The following is a 21374-nucleotide window of genomic DNA, read 5'->3' as shown; positions in this document are numbered from 1 at the left end:
AGGCTTAGTCGGGGGGCCAGTCCTCCTCTGGCGAACAGTGCTTTGTTACGATTCAGGTAGCTATCATAAGTCCGATGGGATCGCAACATTCAAAGTATTTATTCCAGTTCCATTCAGTTGAGGATCGTATTCATCACTCGAGCTTGAGCTTGTTTTGCTGCCCGGAAGCGCTGCACTGAGTGATTGCTGCACTCGGTTGCTCCTGTCTGCCTCGCTGCTCAGAGTGGTTTTTCATCTGTAACTCTGTATAGCTCTGTTTTGAATCTCTTACTTTCATTCATTGTTGCTTATATTATCATTACCCAGAGGTGGGAATAAGTCATACATGTGCAAGTCGCAAGTAAGTCTCAAGTCATAGCCTTCAAGTCTCAAGCTAGTCCAAGTCAATTTTTGCGAGAATCAAGTCAAGTCAAGTCACTGCTTTATGTCAAGCAGTTCAAGTAAAGTCGTAGCTTGGGTCAAACAAGTCACTGGCAAGTCATACAAATGTTTGATGATTTGACTGAATTTATATTAAAATAAGTTAAAACTACAGTGGTTATGGACTATGGGAGTTTTATTTGCAACAAAAAAATTGCAATATGCATTTCTACTCAAAAGGTGTTCACATACAGCTGAGCTGTCAATACAATAAAAATCTAAAAATAAAAAATAAATTAATTAATGTGTGTGCATGTGTATGAGTGAAAAGTGTATTGTTTGCATGTGCATGATTATGTTTGCAAATTTGATTTTGTGTGTGTGTGTGTGTGTGTGTGTAAGAGAGAGAGAGAGAGAGAGAGAGAGAGAGAGAGAGGTGATATGATTGAGTGTGATTCATTAATATTTGTGAGTGAATGTGTGTGCGCGTATATGAGTGAAAAGTCTATTGTTTATTTGCAAGTTTGAGGTTTTTTTTTTTTTTGGTTTGTTTGTGTATGCATCCCCATAAACTATCCATAAGCTTTTCACTCAAAGTCTAACAATGAAGACCAATTATTAGACACTGTACACATACTAAGTGCAAAAAAAAAAAAAAGCTGACATTTCCTTATAAACAGCGAATAACTTGCAAAAAATTAAATATGCTAATTTTCGTATTTGTTCTTCAATGACAGACAGCATTGGTTGCTGTCACTTTAAAATCTGCCGCACATGATGCGGATCTCACGCGCGTCCCACTTTCTCACAACTATTTACTTTCGTTAAGACTTCAGCTCATTCAAGGCTGCTGTAATAAGGATACTTGACAAAATGGACATTTTTGGCATTATTGGGTGTGTTATTGTTCGTTCAAGCGTGACAGTCTGGTGCGTGTCTTTCTGTGCGTCCTGTGTGTGTGACAGGACATTCACAGACAGCGCATCCTCTTTTTCTCTTTTGGCGCACATGAATGATTTAAAAGCATTTGCATGAATGAGAGCATGATATTATATTGTGATGCTAGCGAAAGAATGACAAAAAAAAAATGGATGCTGCGTTTGCGTTAAATATTTTTGATGCGTACAGCACTGATTTACCCAATTTTCTGTTTAATGAACACATTAATTACTTAATTATTCTTGGCGTAACGCCTTCCAGGTTCAGACTGCATGCTCTGTCCATGAGAGCTCACGATAGCTCTCTCTGCTTGCCTGCTGCGTCACATGGTTAGGTTGCGGCACATTCAAAAACATATTTATTAAACAAAAGACAAGTTATTTCGAGTCATTTAACTCAAGTCCGAGTCAAGTCTCAAGTCATGAATGTCAAGTCAAAGTCAAGTCAAGTCTTTTATTAAAATTTGTCAAGCAAGTCTCAAGTCTTACAATGTGCGACTTAAGTCTGACTCGAGTCAAGTCATGTGACTCGAGTCCCCCACCTCTGTCATTACCTTATATCTAATATTGCCTACCACATTAATCTGATATCGCTAGCTTTTAATCTTTTAATCTAAATCGCTATTACAATGCGTTTGCATTTCGCTAGCTTGTTAACTTGTCATCAGTCTCTCGCGTGCTCCTTTTTCTCTCTCAGCGATGAGGGATTTACATGTCATAAATGTAGGGAAATAGTCAGGCTGACAGAGAAAATATCAGAATTAGAGACACACAACCAAACCTTAATTGAGGATAGTAAGAATGCAAGGGCTTCAGATACTGTTTTGGATGTGACTAGCTTAGTGAACATTGTTCGGTTCCAGCTGTAGAGCCCGCACAGCAGAGCAATTGGGTAACGGTGAGGTGGCCTAGCCGCAGAAAACACCACTCTTCCGTTCCAATAAGAACATCAAACAGGTTCTCCCCACTCAGTGAAATACTCTAAAATTATAATTCACGTCGGCACTAATGATCAGAATCAGAAATCAGAATCAGAAAGAGCTTTATTGCCAGGTATGTTGTTTACACATTCTAGGAATTTGTTTTAGTGACAGAAGCTCCACAGTGCAATAGAGTGACAGCGACAAGACAAGACACATAATAAAAAGAATAAAATAATAATATACAAATTTACAAGATAGACAAAGTGCAAAAAAGCAAAAAACAATATATATTATAGACAATTGTATGTACAGTTATGTGTGCAAATTGAGATATAAATAAGTGTTTTAAGTAAATAATGTGTAATAGTGTTGTGTGTTCCGTGTTTGTCAAGTGTTCATGAGATGGATTGCTTGATGGAAGAAACTGTTCCTGTGTCTGGTCGTTCTGGTGTTCAGAGCTCTGTAGCGTCGACCAGATGGCAACAGTTCAAAGAGGGAGTGTGCTGGATGTGAGGGGTCCCGAGTGATCTTCTTTGCCCTTTTTCTCACTCTGGCTAAGTACAGTTCTTGGAGAGTGGGGAGGGTTGTACCAATGATTCGCTCAGCAGACCGGACTACCCTCTGTAGTCTTCTGAGGTCAGATTTGGTAGCTGAGCTGAACCAGACGGTAATTGAAGTGCAAAGGACGGATTCGATGATAGCAGAGTAGAACTGTTTCAGCAGCTCCTGTGGTAGGTCGAACTTCCTCAGCTGGCGAAGGAAGTACAACCTCTGCTGGGCCTTTTTCACAATGGACTCGATGTGGTTGTCCCACTTCAGGTCCTGGGAGATGGTGGTGCCCAGGAACCTGAATGACTCCACTGCAGTCACAGTGCTGTTCATGATGGTGAGTGGGGGGAGAGCAGGGGTGTTTCTCCTGAAGTCCACGGTCATCTCCACTGTCTTGAGCGTGTTGAGCTCCAGGTTGTTAAGACTGCACCAGACAGCCGGCTGTTCAACCTCCAGTCTGTAAGCAGACTCGTCACCGTCCTGGATGAGGCCGATCAGTGTGGTGTCATCCGCAAACTTCAGGAGCTTGACAGAGGGGTCTTTAGAGGTGCAGTCGTTGGTGTACAGGGAGAAGAGCAGTGGGGAGAGAACACAGCCCTGAGGGGCACCGGTGCTGATGGTGTGGGTGCTGGATGAGAATTTTCCCAGCCTCAATAGCTGCTGCCTGTCTGTCAGGAAGCTGGTGATCCACTGACAGACAGAGGTGGGCACGGAGAGCTGAGTTAGTTTGGGCTGGAGGAGTGATGGGATGATGGTGTTAAAAACAGAGCTGAAGTCCACAAACAGGATCCTTACATAAGACCCTGGTCTGTCCAGATGCTGCAGAACATAATGCAGTCCCATACTGACTGCATCATCCACAGACCTGTTTGCTCGGTAAGCAAACTGCAGGGGGTCCAGTAAGGGTCCAGTGATGTCCTTCAGATAAGCGAGAACCAGTCTTTCAAATTACTTCATGGCCACAGACGTTAGAGCCACAGGTCTGTAGTCATTTAGTCCAGTAATTTTGGGTTTCTTTGGGATGGGGATGATGGTGGAGCGTTTGAAGCATGAGGGGACTTCGCACAGCTCCAGTGATCTGTTGAAGATCGGTGTGAAGATGGGGGCCAGCTGGTCAGCACAGGTTTTCAGACAGGCTGGTGAAACACTGTCTGGGCCTGGTGCCTTTCTTCTCTTGTTCTTTCTGAATACCTGGCACACGTCATCTTCACTGAACTGAATTGCAGGTGTGGGGGAGAGGGGGGTTGTTGGAGGTGTTAATGGTGTTTTTTCAAACCTGCAATAAAACTCATTCAGATCGTCTGCCAGTCGTTGATTATCCACAGAGCTGGGGGATGGTGTCTTGTAGTTGGCGATGTCTTTCAGATCTTTCCACACTGAAGCTGTGTCATTAGAAGAGAACTGATTCTGAAGTTTATCAGAATAATTTATCTTTGCCACTCTGATCTCCTTTTCCAGTGTGTATTTGGCCTGTTTGTACAAGACTCTGTGCCCTTTTCTGCGAGCATTTTCTTTGGCCTGACGGAGCTGGCTGAGTTTTACAGTGAACCAGGGTTTGTCATTGTTGTAAGTTAAATGAGTCTTTGTAGGAATGCACAGATCCTCACAGAAACTGATATATGATGTAACAGTCTCTGTGAGCTCATCCAGATTGCTGGCAGCAGCTTCAAAAACACTCCAATCAGTCCATTCGAAACAGGCTTGTAAAGCCCGCTCTGTTTCGGTGGTCCATCTCTTTACAGTCTTTGCTACAGGTTTAGCTGATTTCAGTTTCTGCCTGTAGGTTGGTATGATATGAACTAAACAGTGATCAGAGAGCCCCAAAGCTGCCCGTGGGACAGAGTGATATGCATCCTTTATTGCGGTGTAACAATGGTCGAGTATATTACTGTCTCTGGGACAAGTAACATGCTGTCTGTATTTGGGCAGTTCACGTGAGATAATCACTTTATTAAAGTCCCCGAGAATGATTAAAACAGAGTCCGGGTGTTGTTGCTCACTCTCTGTGATCATATCAGCGAGTATCTGTAAAGCCGAGCTCACGTGCGCTTGCGGAGGAATGTAGACGCTCACCAGAATGAACGAGCAAAACTCTTGTAGTGATCAGCAGGCAGACATGAGGGAAGACTCCCCTCATCACCTCATCTGCCATGATGAAAAGCACAGGACTCCAAAACCCACACCTCCAAGAGAAGCAAACAAGGGAATAGATAGGCTAGCAGATAAGCCTATCAAGACAATCACCCTGACCATTTGTGGAAAGGAAGAAAGATGACATTAGCATGTCATTGAGCAGGCTAATTCTATCACCATTCTCCCCCATTGATCACCCCAGTCCCTCAGTCGTTAGACCTGAGGTGTAAACTGAACTCCACTCACCAGACAGGTTTTGCTATGTGACTTGAAGTCACAAAGGACACAAAATAGACACACAGTGGACAAAATGGAGCAAATCTTCTCCATTTTTATTATCAAGAACTCTATATACTTCATGAGTGTTGTTTGTGTACATGCAAACTATACAAACTTGCCTACCAAGGTACACATTAATGCATGGGTAAAAGGTCAATATAACTCAATGATGTTTGGTCTTTATGTTTTCAGCACAATGCCTAGGGTAATCTGAAATTGGTTTGGAAAGTGAATTATGTATAGGAAAAACCTTAAAGACATTGTTCTAAACGTGAACTTTAAGCTATGCAAATGAACCTCATGCAAGAGGGGGGCCATCCAGTGGCCACCTCTGACAGCATCAGCCAATCAAAACAGGGCATCTGAAAGGTGCAAATTTGCATTTCCCTCCCTCTCAGGACAGGTTAAAAGACTTGTTTCTGGGACAGATAATGGTTCCAGTTGGGTTGCTGCAGTTTCCCGTTCTGGTTCCAGGCTCCAGTTCTTGTTCCAGTCCCAGTTCAAGGTTCTGGTCCCAAGATGTGCTAAGCTAAGTCCAACTCTACAGAGTTGTGAAGTTGCCCTCTCAAGACTCTGAAGCTCTAAAGAGAGAAACAAGGAAGTTCTGCAAGAAGTGAATTTGGGGAGTTTGAAAACTGCAACAGTGACAACGACTACAAGCTTAGCCCCCCATCTTCAAGATACCTTCTGTACCAACTTCAATCCTCTCATCAGAGATCCTCCAGATCTGCGTGTTCCGGATCTGCACTGACTTCAGAATCTAAAGCTCCTTCCTTCTGCGTGTTCCAGAGAATAAGGATCGTCTGCACAGACATCAGAACCTTCAAGGCTTCTTCAAGGCTTCTTCTTCTGCGTGTTCCAGGAAAAGACCTTCTCTGTGCCCCAGAAGTTCAACATTCACAAGTACTTCGTGTTCAAGTCTGTGAACCGGATTCCAACTCCTTTCTTCCCACTGCAACGCTGCTCAGCTCAACAAGTGGAAGACGTCACCTTTGGATTCAGCACGACCAGGCAGACGTAAATATCACTTACCAAACCTCTTTCTAGAGACCTTGGCATTAGTGTATACTGTCAGTATATGATTATCTAATTTGCATTAGATCTTGCATAGCTGATATCAGTTGATAACAAATAATCTCTCGGTTTATTTGTTGAATTCAGAATAAGGTTTCCCTTATTTCTTCTAGAGAAACTATAGTTTATCTTTCCATAAGATTAACTTGTAACTGCCATAGTAACAGCCAACTCATCCACTTGCATTTATCAGTCTTTTTGCACTTTATCCATTCAGTAGTTGTTAGTTACTCTTGTCTATCCTTTTGTTAATAAAATCCATTTATTACACTTGTGTCTTCCTTGTGTTGATAATACAGTAAGAGGCTCTACAAGTTAACGATATCTCACAAATCCTTCAGATTGGTCAGATGATGAACTTCCTCCAATTCATATAATTGTAATTCAGTCAACAATCTTCCATGATTGTTCTTTATTGTCAAGGTGAAACTTGACTGGTGCCCCGAAAATATTGGAAGGAATCATCTGACTCAATATTAATATTAATATAAAATATTAATATTAATATTTAAGACCATAAACCACTAAATTTGTGGTACCCTCAAGTGAGACTAGTCCAAAATCACTACACTCCCGTGGCGAATAGAACGGCTTGCAGTTAATGAAGAGTGTTTCAAGATCTGGACAGCACATTTTCTTTAACACCGTTACATCTGAACACCACCTTTTGTTGATGTAAAAGCATGTCCCGCCGGCGCGCGATTTCCCCGTTGATTCTGCGTCGCAATGTGATCTAAACAGCTGAAAGCCCGGCAGACTTAACACGCTGTCCGGAATGGCGTCGTTCAGCCAGGTTTACGTGAAGCACAGAGCAGCCGAGTTCGAAAAAGAGCTTGAAAAACAGCAGTCCATTAGAGAGTGCGCACGGACTTTGAAAGGGCCGCACGCCGAACTGTACACGAGATGGAGCGGGACACGGAAAATGAAGTAGGCCTAAGGCAGGCGCGGCTTAAGACAACTTTTATTTTCTTTCACACACAGCAGAGAAGCGTCTTTCTAATAAACCGACCAAACTGCCTGTCAAGTGATAGACGAAACTGACAATGATTTTATCTTTTTTAAACAAATAAAAGGCAATGTGGATAAACATTCACAGCCACGATGTACAGAACACCAAAGATATAGAAGAAAACGAATAAAAACATTTTGGATCAATAAACCTTAAAATATATATAAAAATAACTGCAGAAAAGCCACACTGCAGATATACATTTCATATGTCGGCAAATCAAATGACATCGGCTAAACTGTCTGTGCAAGCAAGCTTTAACTCTACAGCGCAACATTGATGCACCAAAAAATTAAATTCATTTAATAAAAAAAATTACAATTTTTTTTTATCAAACATTAATTTACAGAAATGAATTAGAACAGAAATATGATCGAGTCAAACTGCAAAATGCCTGAAGTGCAGTGGAACATATATTCAAAACACAAGCCACAAATAATTAAATTAGATAACCCAGAGTGATCAATAAATAAAATAAAATTAAATAAATTATTAAAATAACTAAAGTATAGCCAGAATTGTCAACTTTGTCTTTTTAACTGCAGAGACAATAAACGCTGAACTGGAATGGCAGTCTTTTTAGCTAAACATTAACAGCATCCAAAAATCAAATTAAAAGCGTCTGAAATAGTTTGAAATCACTTGTAGCTACCCTACCTGATTGAGAGAGAAAATGCAGTCTTTCACATGATCTGCCTGTGTCCGTTTGAGTCTTTTCAAATAGCGCGCTATAGTCAGCTCGTTGGCCTGCAGAAGCGCGCCGCAGTGTTTGTAGTTGTTGAGTTCTAGGACATGAGCTGTTGGCACAACTTGCATCATACGTTTTTTGGATCATCTTTTACCATTTCAAAGTGCATCCAATTGTACACTTTATCCAAGACATTGTTAAAGATTTAATCCCTGCTGCAAAGATGCTCCTCTGCCGGTCACGGATGATGGAAGTGAAACTTAAATCGGTCACAGGGGTGGTTGGATTTATTCACGCACATTAAAAATATTTATTAAAAGCTTCTTTCTTTTCACATTTTTATTTATGGTATTAACATAATAGGCTGTATATTAACCTATTGGGAAAGAACCGGTATGTCTATGTAAAATCAGATATTGAGCGCACCCATATCTCTTCTCATAACACCTCTGCGACGATTCGACTGTGAGATTGGTAATCGAATCAGGCTCCTCCTATCGAATATTCGAATCGTTGACTATTCAGGGTCACCCCTAGTCTGTACCCTGAATTAGTAAAAACAAAACACTTCCAAACCCATTTAAGGGTAAAAAAATTAATTTATGTTCAACAAATAAAAAATAGAGATAATACTGATAAATAAATAATAAAGCTTTGGTTGTTAAATATTAGATCCCTTTGTTCAAAAGCACTTATTGTAAATGATATTATCACAGACAATAATCTAGATTTGCTCTGTTTGACAGAAACTTGGCTAAAACCAGACAATTACATTACTTTTAATGAGTCTAGTTAAAAGAGGTGATTTTAATATCCATGTAGACAATGAAAAAGATGCATTGGGATTGGCATTTACAGACATTCTAAACTCTGTTGGAGTTAGACAACACATGTCAGGACCCACTCATTGTCGTAATCAAATACTTTAGATCTAATATTGTCACATGGAATCGATATTGATGCCTTTGAAATTCTGTAGCAGAGTGACGACATCTCAGATCATTATCTAGTCTCGTGTATACTACATTCAGTCAAGGCAGCAAAACTGCCTCCCTGCCATAAATATGGTAGAACCATCACTTCTACCACTAAAGATCGCTTTATAAATAATCTTCCTGATCAGTTTCATCACCTTAGCATACCAGACAGCTTAGAAGACCTCGATGTTGCAACAGAAACTATTGCCTCTATCTTTTCCAGCACATTAGACTCAGTTGCTCCTTTGCGCTTAAAAAAGATTAAGTAAATTAATCCAACGCTGTGGTACAATAAGCACACTCGGGCCCTAAAGGGAGCTGCCAGAAAAATGGAGCACAGCTGAAAGAATACAAAACTAGACGTTTTTCGCATTTCATGGAGAGAGAGAGAATGATTGAGTACAGAAAGGCCTTAAAAACGGCTAGATCTGCCTATTTTTCAAATCTTTTAGAAGAAAATAAACACAACCCTAGGTATTTATTTGATACAGTGGCTAAATTAACAAGAAATAGAGCTTCAACTTCTGATGTTTCCAAAGAGCACAGCAGTAATGACTTTATGAACTTCTTTGACAATATTAGAGAGAAAATTATAACCATGCAACTGTCTACTACAGTATCGCGTCAAATTTGTAGTGCATTGTAGTGTCCTTGAGGAAAAATTCAATTCACTCACTGCTTTAGGAGAGAAAGAATTGTCTAAACTTGTTAAATCTTCAAAATCAACAACATGTATGTTAGACCCTATACCGACTAAGCTATTGAAAGAGATGCTTCCAGAGGTCATAGATCCTCTTCATAATATCGTTAATTCATCTTTATCACTAGGATATGTACCAAAAACTTTTAAGCTTGCTATTATTAAACCTCTTATTAAAAAAACACAACTTGAACCTAGAGAATTAGTCAATTACAGACCGATCTCAAATCTCACTTCTCTGTCAAAAATACTAGAAAAGGCAGTATCATCACAACTATGTTCCTTTTTAGAAAGAAATAGTATCTGTGAAGATTTCCAGTCAGGATTTAGACTGTACTAGTACTGAGACTGCTCTCATTAGAGTTACTAATGATTTGTTCTTATCATCAGATCATGGTTGTCCCTCTCTATTAGCGTTACTGGATCTTAGTCCCAGCCAACATGTCCATGTGGGCCCCACATGGGTTTTGTCTGGGCTATATGTGCATCATCTGGGCATGGGTTCAGCATGGGCACATTGATGGGCTGAATGTGGCCCCGTTTTGAATACATTTTGGGGCACAGTTAGGTTGCCCACATTGTTTAATTGAGGGACCCATATGGGCCACATTTGAGCTTTATTTAGAATTGTAAAATTTTGTTTTTTACAGTTGTTTTTGTACAATTATAGGTAACAGCTTAACCCTAACAACTGGTTACATTTATTCAATTTGTAGTATTTCATGTTTTATAGCATATATATATATATATATATATATATATATATATATATATTTTTTTTTTTAAATTTATTTATTGAAGGATAGCCCTTTGAGATGATCCATCTCTTTTTCGAGGGGGTCCTAAAGCACAAGGATAGCTGTTACATGTACAACATCACAATACATCCCACATTATACAACAAACACATAACAAAAACACATACCCAATAAATGACTAACAATCGTCCCCAACCCTGTTCCCTCAGAATCCTCACCTTTTAATGGTGACTGTGGCAAGGGGGGCGTGGTTCAGCGAACGCTGCAGCGGGGGAGAGCGTCGGGAAATGCGTGGTGAATGAGCGGGTTAAACGCAAATAACGAACACCTGTCTTTGATTACAGTGATTGGCGTGGAGAAAGGATAAAACGCCAGGAGAAGCAGGAGTGTGTGAGAGAGAGAGGGACTGCTGACTGGGAAACACTCGATCCTGGAGAGGAGCTTTTGGAGTGAAACCTTATTTGTGTTGTTTGAGATTTGTTGTGCATGTGCACTGTTCTTTATTTTGAGGAGAATAAAATCTCAGTCAGCAGTCAAAGCCGACCCTTGTCGTCTTCCTTCCCTACGAACTTTGTTCTTTTACTACAGTGACATAATCTCTTTTACATTAGATAAACATTAAGTCACTGTCCTTTGTAAGATTTCACATAATTCATACAAGTTATTTGGTATAAATTAATATAACATATAAATACTTCTGATACATATGTAACGGTGTTTAAAAATAATGTATGTTAAATTCAGCTTAAATTGGGAAACTCGCCATTGGTTGTGACGTCACTCACGTTAGTGCACATGATATTGCGGGGCGGAGCTCTATAATCAGAGTCTCATAGCTTGTCCTGCTGGTAAGTCGCATAAATGTTTGCTCCGTCTTAATAATTACATTTGGATCATTTTCAGGCCCAAGTTTGAACTATAAACCACACAAAAGGTTACTCATTTTGTCTGTTAAGTCCTAGTTGTGTTATTCGAGTCAAATATGTATTATTTGTGACTATACGATGAACAGTGTGTTAACTGGCCTGATTGTAATCTCCAAACTTCTGTTTATTTCATTTAAGACGTTGTATGCGACATCGATGTGCTATATGCTGTATGCTGATAAGCCATTTGGTCCTGTTTTCCCAGGTATGTGTTTTATTCGAGTTTTGTCATGTTCTATGTTAAAATATTAGCCCCAGCTGAATGTTAGCTTTTAGCACATGTGCTGTATCGTCTCGCACGTGCTCTCTGCTGTGTAACTGCGCCATCTAAGGGCTGCGTTATTCTCTCTCCATTTCATTTATATAAAATATGTAAAATGATGGTTACTTGAGTTTATATTTTCACTGTATTAATGTTAATTGTCTGTATTAGTGTTTTATATTTTATTTTCATGGATGTATGCTTTAAGAATTTTTCCACCATATGTTCACGCTCAATTTGAGAAAATGTATATAATCACAGTCTCATAGCTCGTCCTGCTGACGTTGTATGCGACATCGATGTGCTATATGCTGTATGCTGATAAGCCATTTGGTCCTGTTTTCCCAGTCTTCTTGTCGCAGATACAGTAAAGCAACCCTGAGTGACCATCCACCTGATCTCCATGTGAATTTATTCCATCTACACACACACAGTCACATTGGTGCCGTGACTCGTTGTTTCTTCAATCAAGATGATATCTGAAGCGGCCGAGAGTTCATCTTAAAGTTTCCGTTGGAGTCAGGTGGACACAATCTTGTACAGACACTGATAATTTTTTTTTAAAGAAGACAAGAGGAACTTTATTCATTTGTTTTATTCACTGAGAGACTTTGACATTTGAGATTCAGAGACATTTATGAAGGACAGTTTTTCAACAGCACTTTCTAGAATTATTTTTTTCCCTTCTATCTATTTTATTCATTGTTTATGTGTACTGATATTCACTATGAGTGGTTTTGATGACTATAATACTCCAATCTGTGGAAGTAAAGGTAGAGGATGGGGTTTATTGAAAGTACCACAGTCATTACAGTTCAGTGTGCCCGATATCCAGAGTAAAGCGCATGTGCTCATAGACAGTCATGCTTCTAATTCAGATCCATTAGTTTGTGACGGCCCATCCACTAGTCATGAATCAGATGCTTCAGTAGTACACCAAGGTGTGTTTTCTTCCACTCCATTCCCTAACGCACAGTCCCCAGATGTAATCACTGCTATGACAGACGTAATCAGCAAAGTCGGTCAGCAAATTGCTGATAGCATAGTCACCAGACTCAGCCCAACACATACAGTTGACACAAGTTCAGTATGCAGTCCCTCCAAAAATGTGACAGATGGTACAGCTTCACAAATGCTGGACTTACTACAAAGCCAGTTGTCCATTTCCAGAAATGTGAAAGAACCACCTAGCTTCAGAGGTGAAGTTTCTGATACTATTGACTTAAGTGAATGGATTGATGTCATGAGAGATTACATAAAACGTAATAATTTGAAAAAAGAACAACAAGCGGAGGAAATTTTGATCCATCTAAGAGGCAAAGCAAGAGATGTGGTCAAGTTTGGCATAAGAAACAGTGACATTGACATTGTGCATAACCCTGATGCTATCTTCAGTATTCTCAGGAAACACTTTGAGGCAGCTCCCTGCTCTCCTCTCCCGCTGGCTGACTTCTATACCACCTTACCCAGACCAGATGAGGATGCTTATGAGTACTGGCTCAGGTTAAATCGTGCAGTTGACGTCGCTGCAGAACGTTTGAAAGAACAGGGTAAAGTGTTGGACTGTCCAGGTACAGAGGTAACCCGCATGTTCATCAGACACTGCCCATGTAAGGAGCTTGCCATCACTTTTCGATCTAAAACAATGGATTCATGGTCTGTGCGAGAAGTTCAAGATATTTTGAATGAGTATCACTCCGAAACCAGTCTTGTATCTGCAGTGAGTCATGCTGCGCCCACAAAAATTCCTGTGAACAGAGCTGAAGTGGAACTGTCGACAGCAGCACTTGCATCTACTTCTGATGTCCAGCAGTCTAAATCTTTGGAAGCTTCTGCATTAGAGCGAGTCATGAGCCTGTTGGAAAAAGTTCTGTTAAAGGAGTCCACTAGCAAAGAGCCATGTCGACGCTCAAGGCCCAACGTAAGTCTACCTCGAATAAAAGGACTTAATGACCTGCCATGTACTGTCTGTTCGAGCCCTATTCATTCTGGCCTCACGCATTGTCGTGACAAAAAGTTGTGCTTCCAGTGTCACTCTCCTGACCACTCACGCTTTGTTTGTCCTGAGAGAGTGAAGTCTCCGTCTTCTCAAGGGCTGGGAAACTAGAAGATCTACACTCAAGGGAGGACAGTGTAGATCATGAGAATATTCCTCCAAACCAGTGTTGTATGAATGATCCTACCTCAGTTTATAGTCTTTCTAATTCTGTTGAGCCTGCAGGAAAAACTGTCATCTTTCAGAACATGCACAGAGTACAGAGAATTGATAGTCTGTTTTACACGCCTGCAACAGTATGGGGCGACCTTCAACTGAAAGCTATGGTTGACAGTGGCTCCATGGCATGCACGTTAAGTGAAGCTGCTGAACGTCACTTATTGCAGCACAAGCCTGATTTACAAAAGCTCCCTGCCAACGATGTTGTCATAATTGGCTGTGGTGGACAGCGCGTTACTCCAAAAGTGATGTATGAACTTGAACTCTCAGTTTATGCCTGCAAGATGGTTGTTCCAGTTTTAGTCGTTCCAGGTCAGACCGACGATTTGATCCTCGGTAGCAACGCTATCAAGTGGCTGATTCAAAAAATGAAGGAAACTGATGGATACTGGAGACTTGTGTCCAGCCCAGCTAACTCTGATGATATTGAATGTCACCAATTCCTGTCTCTTCTTTCAAATGTGGAACGATGGAAGGGAGAGGACATGCCTGACAAGGTGGGCACAGCTAAGTTAAAGGAGAGAATAACTCTAGAACCACACCATGAGCATCTTGCTTGGGCTCAGCTTCCTGAGTCAACAGCTGTTTCTGTGGGGAGCACAGTCATTGTTGAACCAACCCTGTGTAAATGCCGTCCAAGAAATGTGATCATAGGGAGAGTCATCACACCTATGTGGGGCAGTAGATGGGTGCCGTTCAAAATAGTGAACCCTACAGACAAAGTAATCGTTCTAAAGAAAAACACAAAGATTGTGGATGTTTTCACTTGTATAGCTGTTGAAGAGTTGTCTACTCCTGAGTCCCTCGAAAAGTAATGTTCAGTGTGCTGTGAGTCCAGCGAGTCATGTGCAGACCAGTGATGAGAGAACAAACGCTCTGAATAAGTTAGGACTGCAGGATCTGGATTTGGATGCTTGTGAAGTCTCGGATGAGTGGAAGGATAGACTTCTGAATCTCATTGAGAAGTACGAATCAACCTTTTCTCGTGGAAAGATGGACTGTGGGGAAGCCACCGACTTTGTCCACAAAATTCATTTGGTGGACGAGAAGCCATTTCGACTCCCTTATCGACGTGTAGCCCCCTGCCACTATGAAAAGCTGCGCACTGTCTTGAATGAGATGGAAGTGAAGGGCATTATAAGAAAATCTCAGAGTGAATATGCATCTCCGTTAGTTTTGGTGTGGAAAAAGAATGGCGACCTTCGTATTTGTACAGATTTTAGATGGCTGAATGCGAAGACAGTAAAAGATGCCCACCCACTCCCACACCAAGCAGATGCACTTGCAGCCCTGGGAGGAAACGTTTTCTTTTCGACTATGGATTTAACTTCTGGCTTTTATAATGTTCCTTTGTTTGAAGAGCATAAGAAGTACACTGCCTTTTCCTCTCCTTTCGGGCTTCACGAGTACAATCGTCTACCTCAGGGTTTGACCAACAGCCCAGCAACCTTTATGAGGATGATGATGTCCATCTTCGGTGATGAGAATTTCACTAGCCTTCTCTGCTACTTAGACGATTTGATGGTTTTTGCTCCAAGTGAGCAGGTAGCTCTTGATCGACTGGAGCTGGTTTTCTCTCGACTGTCTAAACACAACTTAAAGTTAGCTCCAAAGAAGTGCATGTTCCTCAGGAGATCTGTTAAGTTCTTAGGACACGTTGTCACTGAGCATGGTGTTCAGACTGACCCAGAAAAAGTTAAGGTCATCAATGACATCCAGACCGTCGATCTCATGGAAGCTGATGGTATAACCCCTTCTCAAAAGAAGATCAGATCTTTCCTGGGTATGATTTTATACTACCAGCACTTCATTCAGGACTGTTCTGCTAAGGCGAAACCTCTGTTCAATCTCCTATCAGATCGGTCACAGAATAAAGTTCAGAGGAAGTGTGGTCGTATGAGGAAGCAACTCAGTGTTGCGAAGCTTTCACCTGATGATTGGACTAGTGAGTGCCAAGACGCTTTCGAAATCTTAAAGCAAGAACTTCTGTACAGTGTGACTCTCGCTCACCCAGATTTCAGCCATTCCTTCATTCTCTCTGTTGATGCGTCATTTGATGGCATAGGAGCTGTGTTATCTCAGGTACCCCCTGATGAGAAAATTGCACGCCCAGTTGCTTTTGCAAGCAAAACACTCTCGAAGTCTCAGATGAACTACCCAGCACACAGACTCGAATTTCTGGCTTTAAAGTGGGCTATTTGTGATAAGTTTAGCCACTGGCTAAAAGGGAGACATTTCACAGCATGGTCTGATAATAACCCTTTGACCTATATTCTAACCAAACCCAGATTGGACGCGTGTGAACAGCGATGGGTGGCGAAGCTCGCTGCATACGACTTTGACCTGAAGTATGTGCCAGGCACGAAGAACGTTGTTGCAGATGCTTTGAGCAGAGAGCCCTTTGTTAAGTCTTGTGTCAGCCATCGTCTGTTGAAAGAACCATACGTTTCTCTCTTGGATGAAGTCAATGGTGTTGTTACCGGTACTGTGCAAGATGCCTTTCGTGTCACTAACAACTGTCAGAATGTGCAGGCTGCCAGTGAAGGCAAAACTGAGAATGAGCTGCAGGATAATGTGAATGATTCATGTCCCAGATCCTTTGATGCTGTTGAAGTTTCTGCTGCCCTAGGTGCTCACTGCGATGGTGGAGTTAGTCCTTTGCCCGTAGCCAGTCCAACGTCACTCCAGCTCCCCGTTGAAGATCCATCTGTTGCAATCCCATTTTCCAGACTCGCCAGTCTTCAAGAGCAGGATAACATAGTCGGTAGAGTCATCAACTATGTTCTCAGACATAAACGTCCTTTAAGGAGTGAGAGAGCGAAGGAACCTAGCTCTGTGACAAACCTTTTGAAGCACTGGAAAAAGCTAAAGATCCGTAATCATGTGCTGTACAGAGTGAAGAAGGATCGGCTGATGAATAGGAAACTCTTTCAGTATGTTGTGCCTGATTCTCTAAAGCATGATGTTCTCCGTGGTGTTCATGATGCTGCCGGACACCAGGGGTGTGCAAGAACTCTCTCCCTTGCAGCTGAAAGATTCTTTTGGCCAGGGATGAGCAAGGATGTGAAGCTTTACGTAAAGAACTGCCAGAGATGTGTTGTCGGGAAAACTCCGGAGCCAGATGCTCGTGCGCCCCTTGAGCACATTCGGACCTCTGAGCCGATGGAGCTCATTTGTATAGATTTTTGGAGTGCTGAACAGAATTCAGGAAAAGTCACTGATGTCCTAGTAGTGACGGATCATTTCTCTAAGATGGCACACGCCTTCCCTTGTCAAAACCAGTCTGCTAAACAAGTTGCTCGTCGCCTTTGGAATGATTTCTTCTGCATTTATGGATTTCCAAAGAGAATACATTCAGACCAGGGTGCAAACTTTGGAAGCAAGATCATTAAGAACCTGCTTGATATGGCTGGTGTTCAAAAATCACACACCACACCGTACCACCCTATGGGTAATGGTTTAGCTGAACGGTTTAACAGGACTCTGGGGAACATGATAAGAGCTCTCCCAGTTAAATCCAAGGCGAGGTGGCCACAGCTTCTACGGACATTAACCTTCAGTTACAACTGCACTGTTCATGAAACGACCGGGTTCGCCCCATTTTATCTCATGTTTGGGCGTATCCCGAGGCTACCTATCGACATCATGTTCCAGCACGTCCTTTGTGATGATAGGGTGGTCAGCCACCATGAGTTTGTCTCTGCGCTGAGAAGAGATCTGAGCACAGCTGCAGAAATTGCCCGCAAACACAGTCTCAAAGAGCAGAACCGACATGCCATTCTTTATAATCGGAAGGTCAGAGGTTCACCCTTAGCAGTGGGAGATCGAGTTTTGCTGGCAAACCGTGGAGAAAAAGGCATGAGGAAAGTTGCAGACAAGTGGGACTCTGTTCTGTATGAAGTACAATCAGTCAGACCAGAGATTAATGTGTACAGGATTAAAGATGTCCAGACTGGCAAAGAAAGAGTGGTGCACAGAAACCTGTTACTTCCAGTGAATTTCTTATCCTGGGATGGTGATGATGAGGAGCAGTCTGTTCGATCAGCTTCCACCGATGCTACCCGTGGCAGTGCTCTTGATTCTGCTCTCGTGGATGATACTGATCCTGTTTCAAAGACATCTGAATGGTTAATGCAGATGGATGGAACACAAAACAGTGATGTTATGCAGGATGCCACTTGTGGTGAAGCTTCAGACATCCCTGATGAGATGACTCCTTCAGAGTGTTCTGATAATGATCAGCACAGTCCAGAAACTGAGCATGTTCCTGAACCTATTCAGAGTACAGAGAGTTTACCTGCATCTATGCCCAATGAGTCCTCCAGTTGTGTGCAAGTACCTGATAACAGAGATGTTCCTGTTATTTGCGAACAGCCCACAAGCACACTAACCAGTCACATCACTACACGGTTAGGGAGATTAGTTAGGCCCCCTAACAGACTTATTTGTGAAATTGATAATCAACAAATTGTCAGAAATGATTCACGCAGTGATGCTCAAGTTATTTTTCAAGGAACTAGCTTTGTTGAGTTGTTAAGGAACATTTTTGTTTAATATGTCAGAGTGTGAATGATGATTCATATCTAAGAGTCAATTATAATGTTAAGTGTTTAACTTTGAAAAGAGTTTCTTGCATTGTTGCACTGAAATTTGAAGAGCAGAGATACAATTTTAGCCTTTTGGAGTGTGTAGACTGCACCTCCTATAGTCTGTGTTAAGTATGGGACCTGGTACCATTCCATTCTTACGCACTTCCTAGGAAGAGAATGATTTTCTGATGTACTGTATTGTAAAGCTCTTATATTCACATATTTTTTTTCTGTAATCTTTACTGTATACTATTTGTTACATATGCTGGTTCTAGCCCAATTTAGCAGAATTTAAGGGGGGTGTATGTAACGGTGTTTAAAAATAATGTATGTTAAATTCAGCTTAAATTGGGAAACTCGCCATTGGTTGTGACGTCACTCGCGTTAGTGCACATGATATTGCGGGGCGGAGCTCTATAATCAGAGTCTCATAGCTTGTCCTGCTGGTAAGTCGCATAAATGTTTGCTCCGTCTTAATAATTACATTTGGATCATTTTCAGGCCCAAGTTTGAACTATAAACCACACAAAAGGTTACTCATTTTGTCTGTTAAGTCCTAGTTGTGTTATTCGAGTCAAATATGTATTATTTGTGACTATACGATGAACAGTGTGTTAACTGGCCTGATTGTAATCTCCAAACTTCTGTTTATTTCATTTAAGACGTTGTATGCGACATCGATGTGCTATATGCTGTATGCTGATAAGCCATTTGGTCCTGTTTTCCCAGGTATGTGTTTTATTCGAGTTTTGTCATGTTCTATGTTAAAATATTAGCCCCAGCTGAATGTTAGCTTTTAGCACATGTGCTGTATCGTCTCGCACGTGCTCTCTGCTGTGTAACTGCGCCATCTAAGGGCTGCGTTATTCTCTCTCCATTTCATTTATATAAAATATGTAAAATGATGGTTACTTGAGTTTATATTTTCACTGTATTAATGTTAATTGTCTGTATTAGTGTTTTATATTTTATTTTCATGGATGTATGCTTTAAGAATTTTTCCACCATATGTTCACGCTCAATTTGAGAAAATGTATATAATCAGAGTCTCATAGCTCGTCCTGCTGACGTTGTATGCGACATCGATGTGCTATATGCTGTATGCTGATAAGCCATTTGGTCCTGTTTTCCCAGTCTTCTTGTCGCAGATACAGTAAAGCAACCCTGAGTGACCATCCACCTGATCTCCATGTGAATTTATTCCATCTACACACACACAGTCACACATATACAAGTTAGACATTCATATGTAATAAGAATACCAAACATGGGAATAATGATATTAATAACATTTATAATATGGCACATCAATAGCAAGTGCAAGGCGTATTTAAATAGAAGTATAATGAGGATTTATACAGTTGTAGTGTCGTTATAGAACGAAGAGCAGCTGGCAAGTTATTCCAATCTGACGGAGCCTTAAAGCAAAAGGCCTTCTTTCCAGTTTCTCTTTTAACTGAAGGAACTCGAAAGAAAGGAGATGTTAAATTTCTAAGAGCATGTGAGGACCTAAGTGGTACCAGGTATTGTTTTAGATAATAAGGAAAATCATAATAAATGCACTTAAATATTAAGATTAACCAATGGAATGTTCTCCTTTCTTTCGGCTGCAGGGAAAATTAAGAGAGTTATACATTAAGCAGTGATGAGTGTTGTAATGGCATTTTAAAACAAATCTGCATAGTGAGTTGGTTAATATAGTTATAGGTTTAAGAGCAGATTCTGTTGCATTTTGATAGATTACATCCCCATAATCAATTATTGGCAGAATAATTTGCTGTACTATTCTTTTTCTAATCGTTTGTCTAAAGCTATTGATTGATCTGTAGAGCTGACCAAGACATGCATGGACTTTTTTTAGATATATAATCAATGTGTGGTTTAAAGGTAAGTTCTGGGTCAACCCACACCCCCAGATATTTAAAAGAGTTTGTGCGTTCGAGTTGTTTTCCCTCTGATAAATATATGGTCATGCTCTGCAGATTTAGACCCGGGCACTTTGAAAAAAGCATACTGAAAGATTTTTTATTATTTAAAATAAGATTATGCTGAGTGAGCCAAGATTGTATTTGATTAAAATCGAACTGAAGTGACTCTTATATATTATGTACATTTTTGTTTGAGCTATAGATAACGGTGTCGTCAGCATATAGATGGATTTTACATTTTTCAATTATTTTAGACATATCATTTATGTAGATTGAAAATAGTAGAGGCCCCAGAGATAAGCCTTGTGGAACACCTTTAGTAATTATGTTAGTCTCTGAAGATTTACCCTGTACCATGACAAATTGTTTTCGACAATGTAGATACGAATTGAACCAGAGCAGTACCTCTCTGGAGGCACCAATTGAATAAAGCTTGTCCAGCAAAAGATAGTGGTCAACAGTGTCAAAAGCTTTGGTGAAATCTATAAAAATTGCACCGGTAGACTCTTGCTCATCAAAACCTATTAAGATATCATTGGTGAGATTAAGTAAAGCTGTTGTTGTTGAGTAGTTATATCTAAACCTTGATTGACAGGGAGATAAAATATTATTGTTGTTGACATATGATGATAGTTGATTAAAGATTAGTTTTTCAAATATCTTTTGGACAGCATATATAATTGAGATAGGTCTGTAATTGTTGATATCTGTAGAATCCCCCCCTTTGAACACTGGTGTTACTCTGGCACATTTCCAGATAGATGGCAATGAATTGGTTGTAAAAGACAAGTTAAAAAGCTCTGCCAAGGGATACATAATAATATAGTCAGCATATTTTACACATTTTGCTTCAATGCCGTCAGGCCCAGCACTCGTATTGGTTTTCATTTTATGTATAACTTTAAGCACTTCCTGTGTTGAAGTCATTTTAAAACAAAAAAGATGTGAGGGAGTTTCATTTTGATAAGCTGTATTCCAATATGGTGTTGGTCGTGACTGGCTAATATTTGAAAAATGTTCATTAAAAATATGGGATATTTCTTCTGGCTTAGAGATAAAACCATCA

General features: G+C 40.7%; 1 long non-coding RNA gene across 1 annotated transcript; it reads left to right on the top strand.

The window, feature by feature from the left end:
• Window positions 1-18827: 18827 nt before the first annotated feature.
• Window positions 18828-19557, top strand: LOC125249005. The gene is made up of 2 exons (XR_007180472.1): window positions 18828-19109; window positions 19515-19557. It is a non-coding gene; the product is annotated as an uncharacterized LOC125249005 (long non-coding RNA).
• Window positions 19558-21374: the final 1817 nt, after the last annotated feature.

The sequence above is a fragment of the Megalobrama amblycephala genome, linkage group LG1 (genome assembly GCF_018812025.1).
Source record: "Megalobrama amblycephala isolate DHTTF-2021 linkage group LG1, ASM1881202v1, whole genome shotgun sequence".
In the NCBI taxonomy this organism is placed as follows: Eukaryota; Metazoa; Chordata; class Actinopteri; order Cypriniformes; family Xenocyprididae; genus Megalobrama; species Megalobrama amblycephala.
This window is presented reverse-complemented; position numbering and strand designations above follow the sequence as displayed.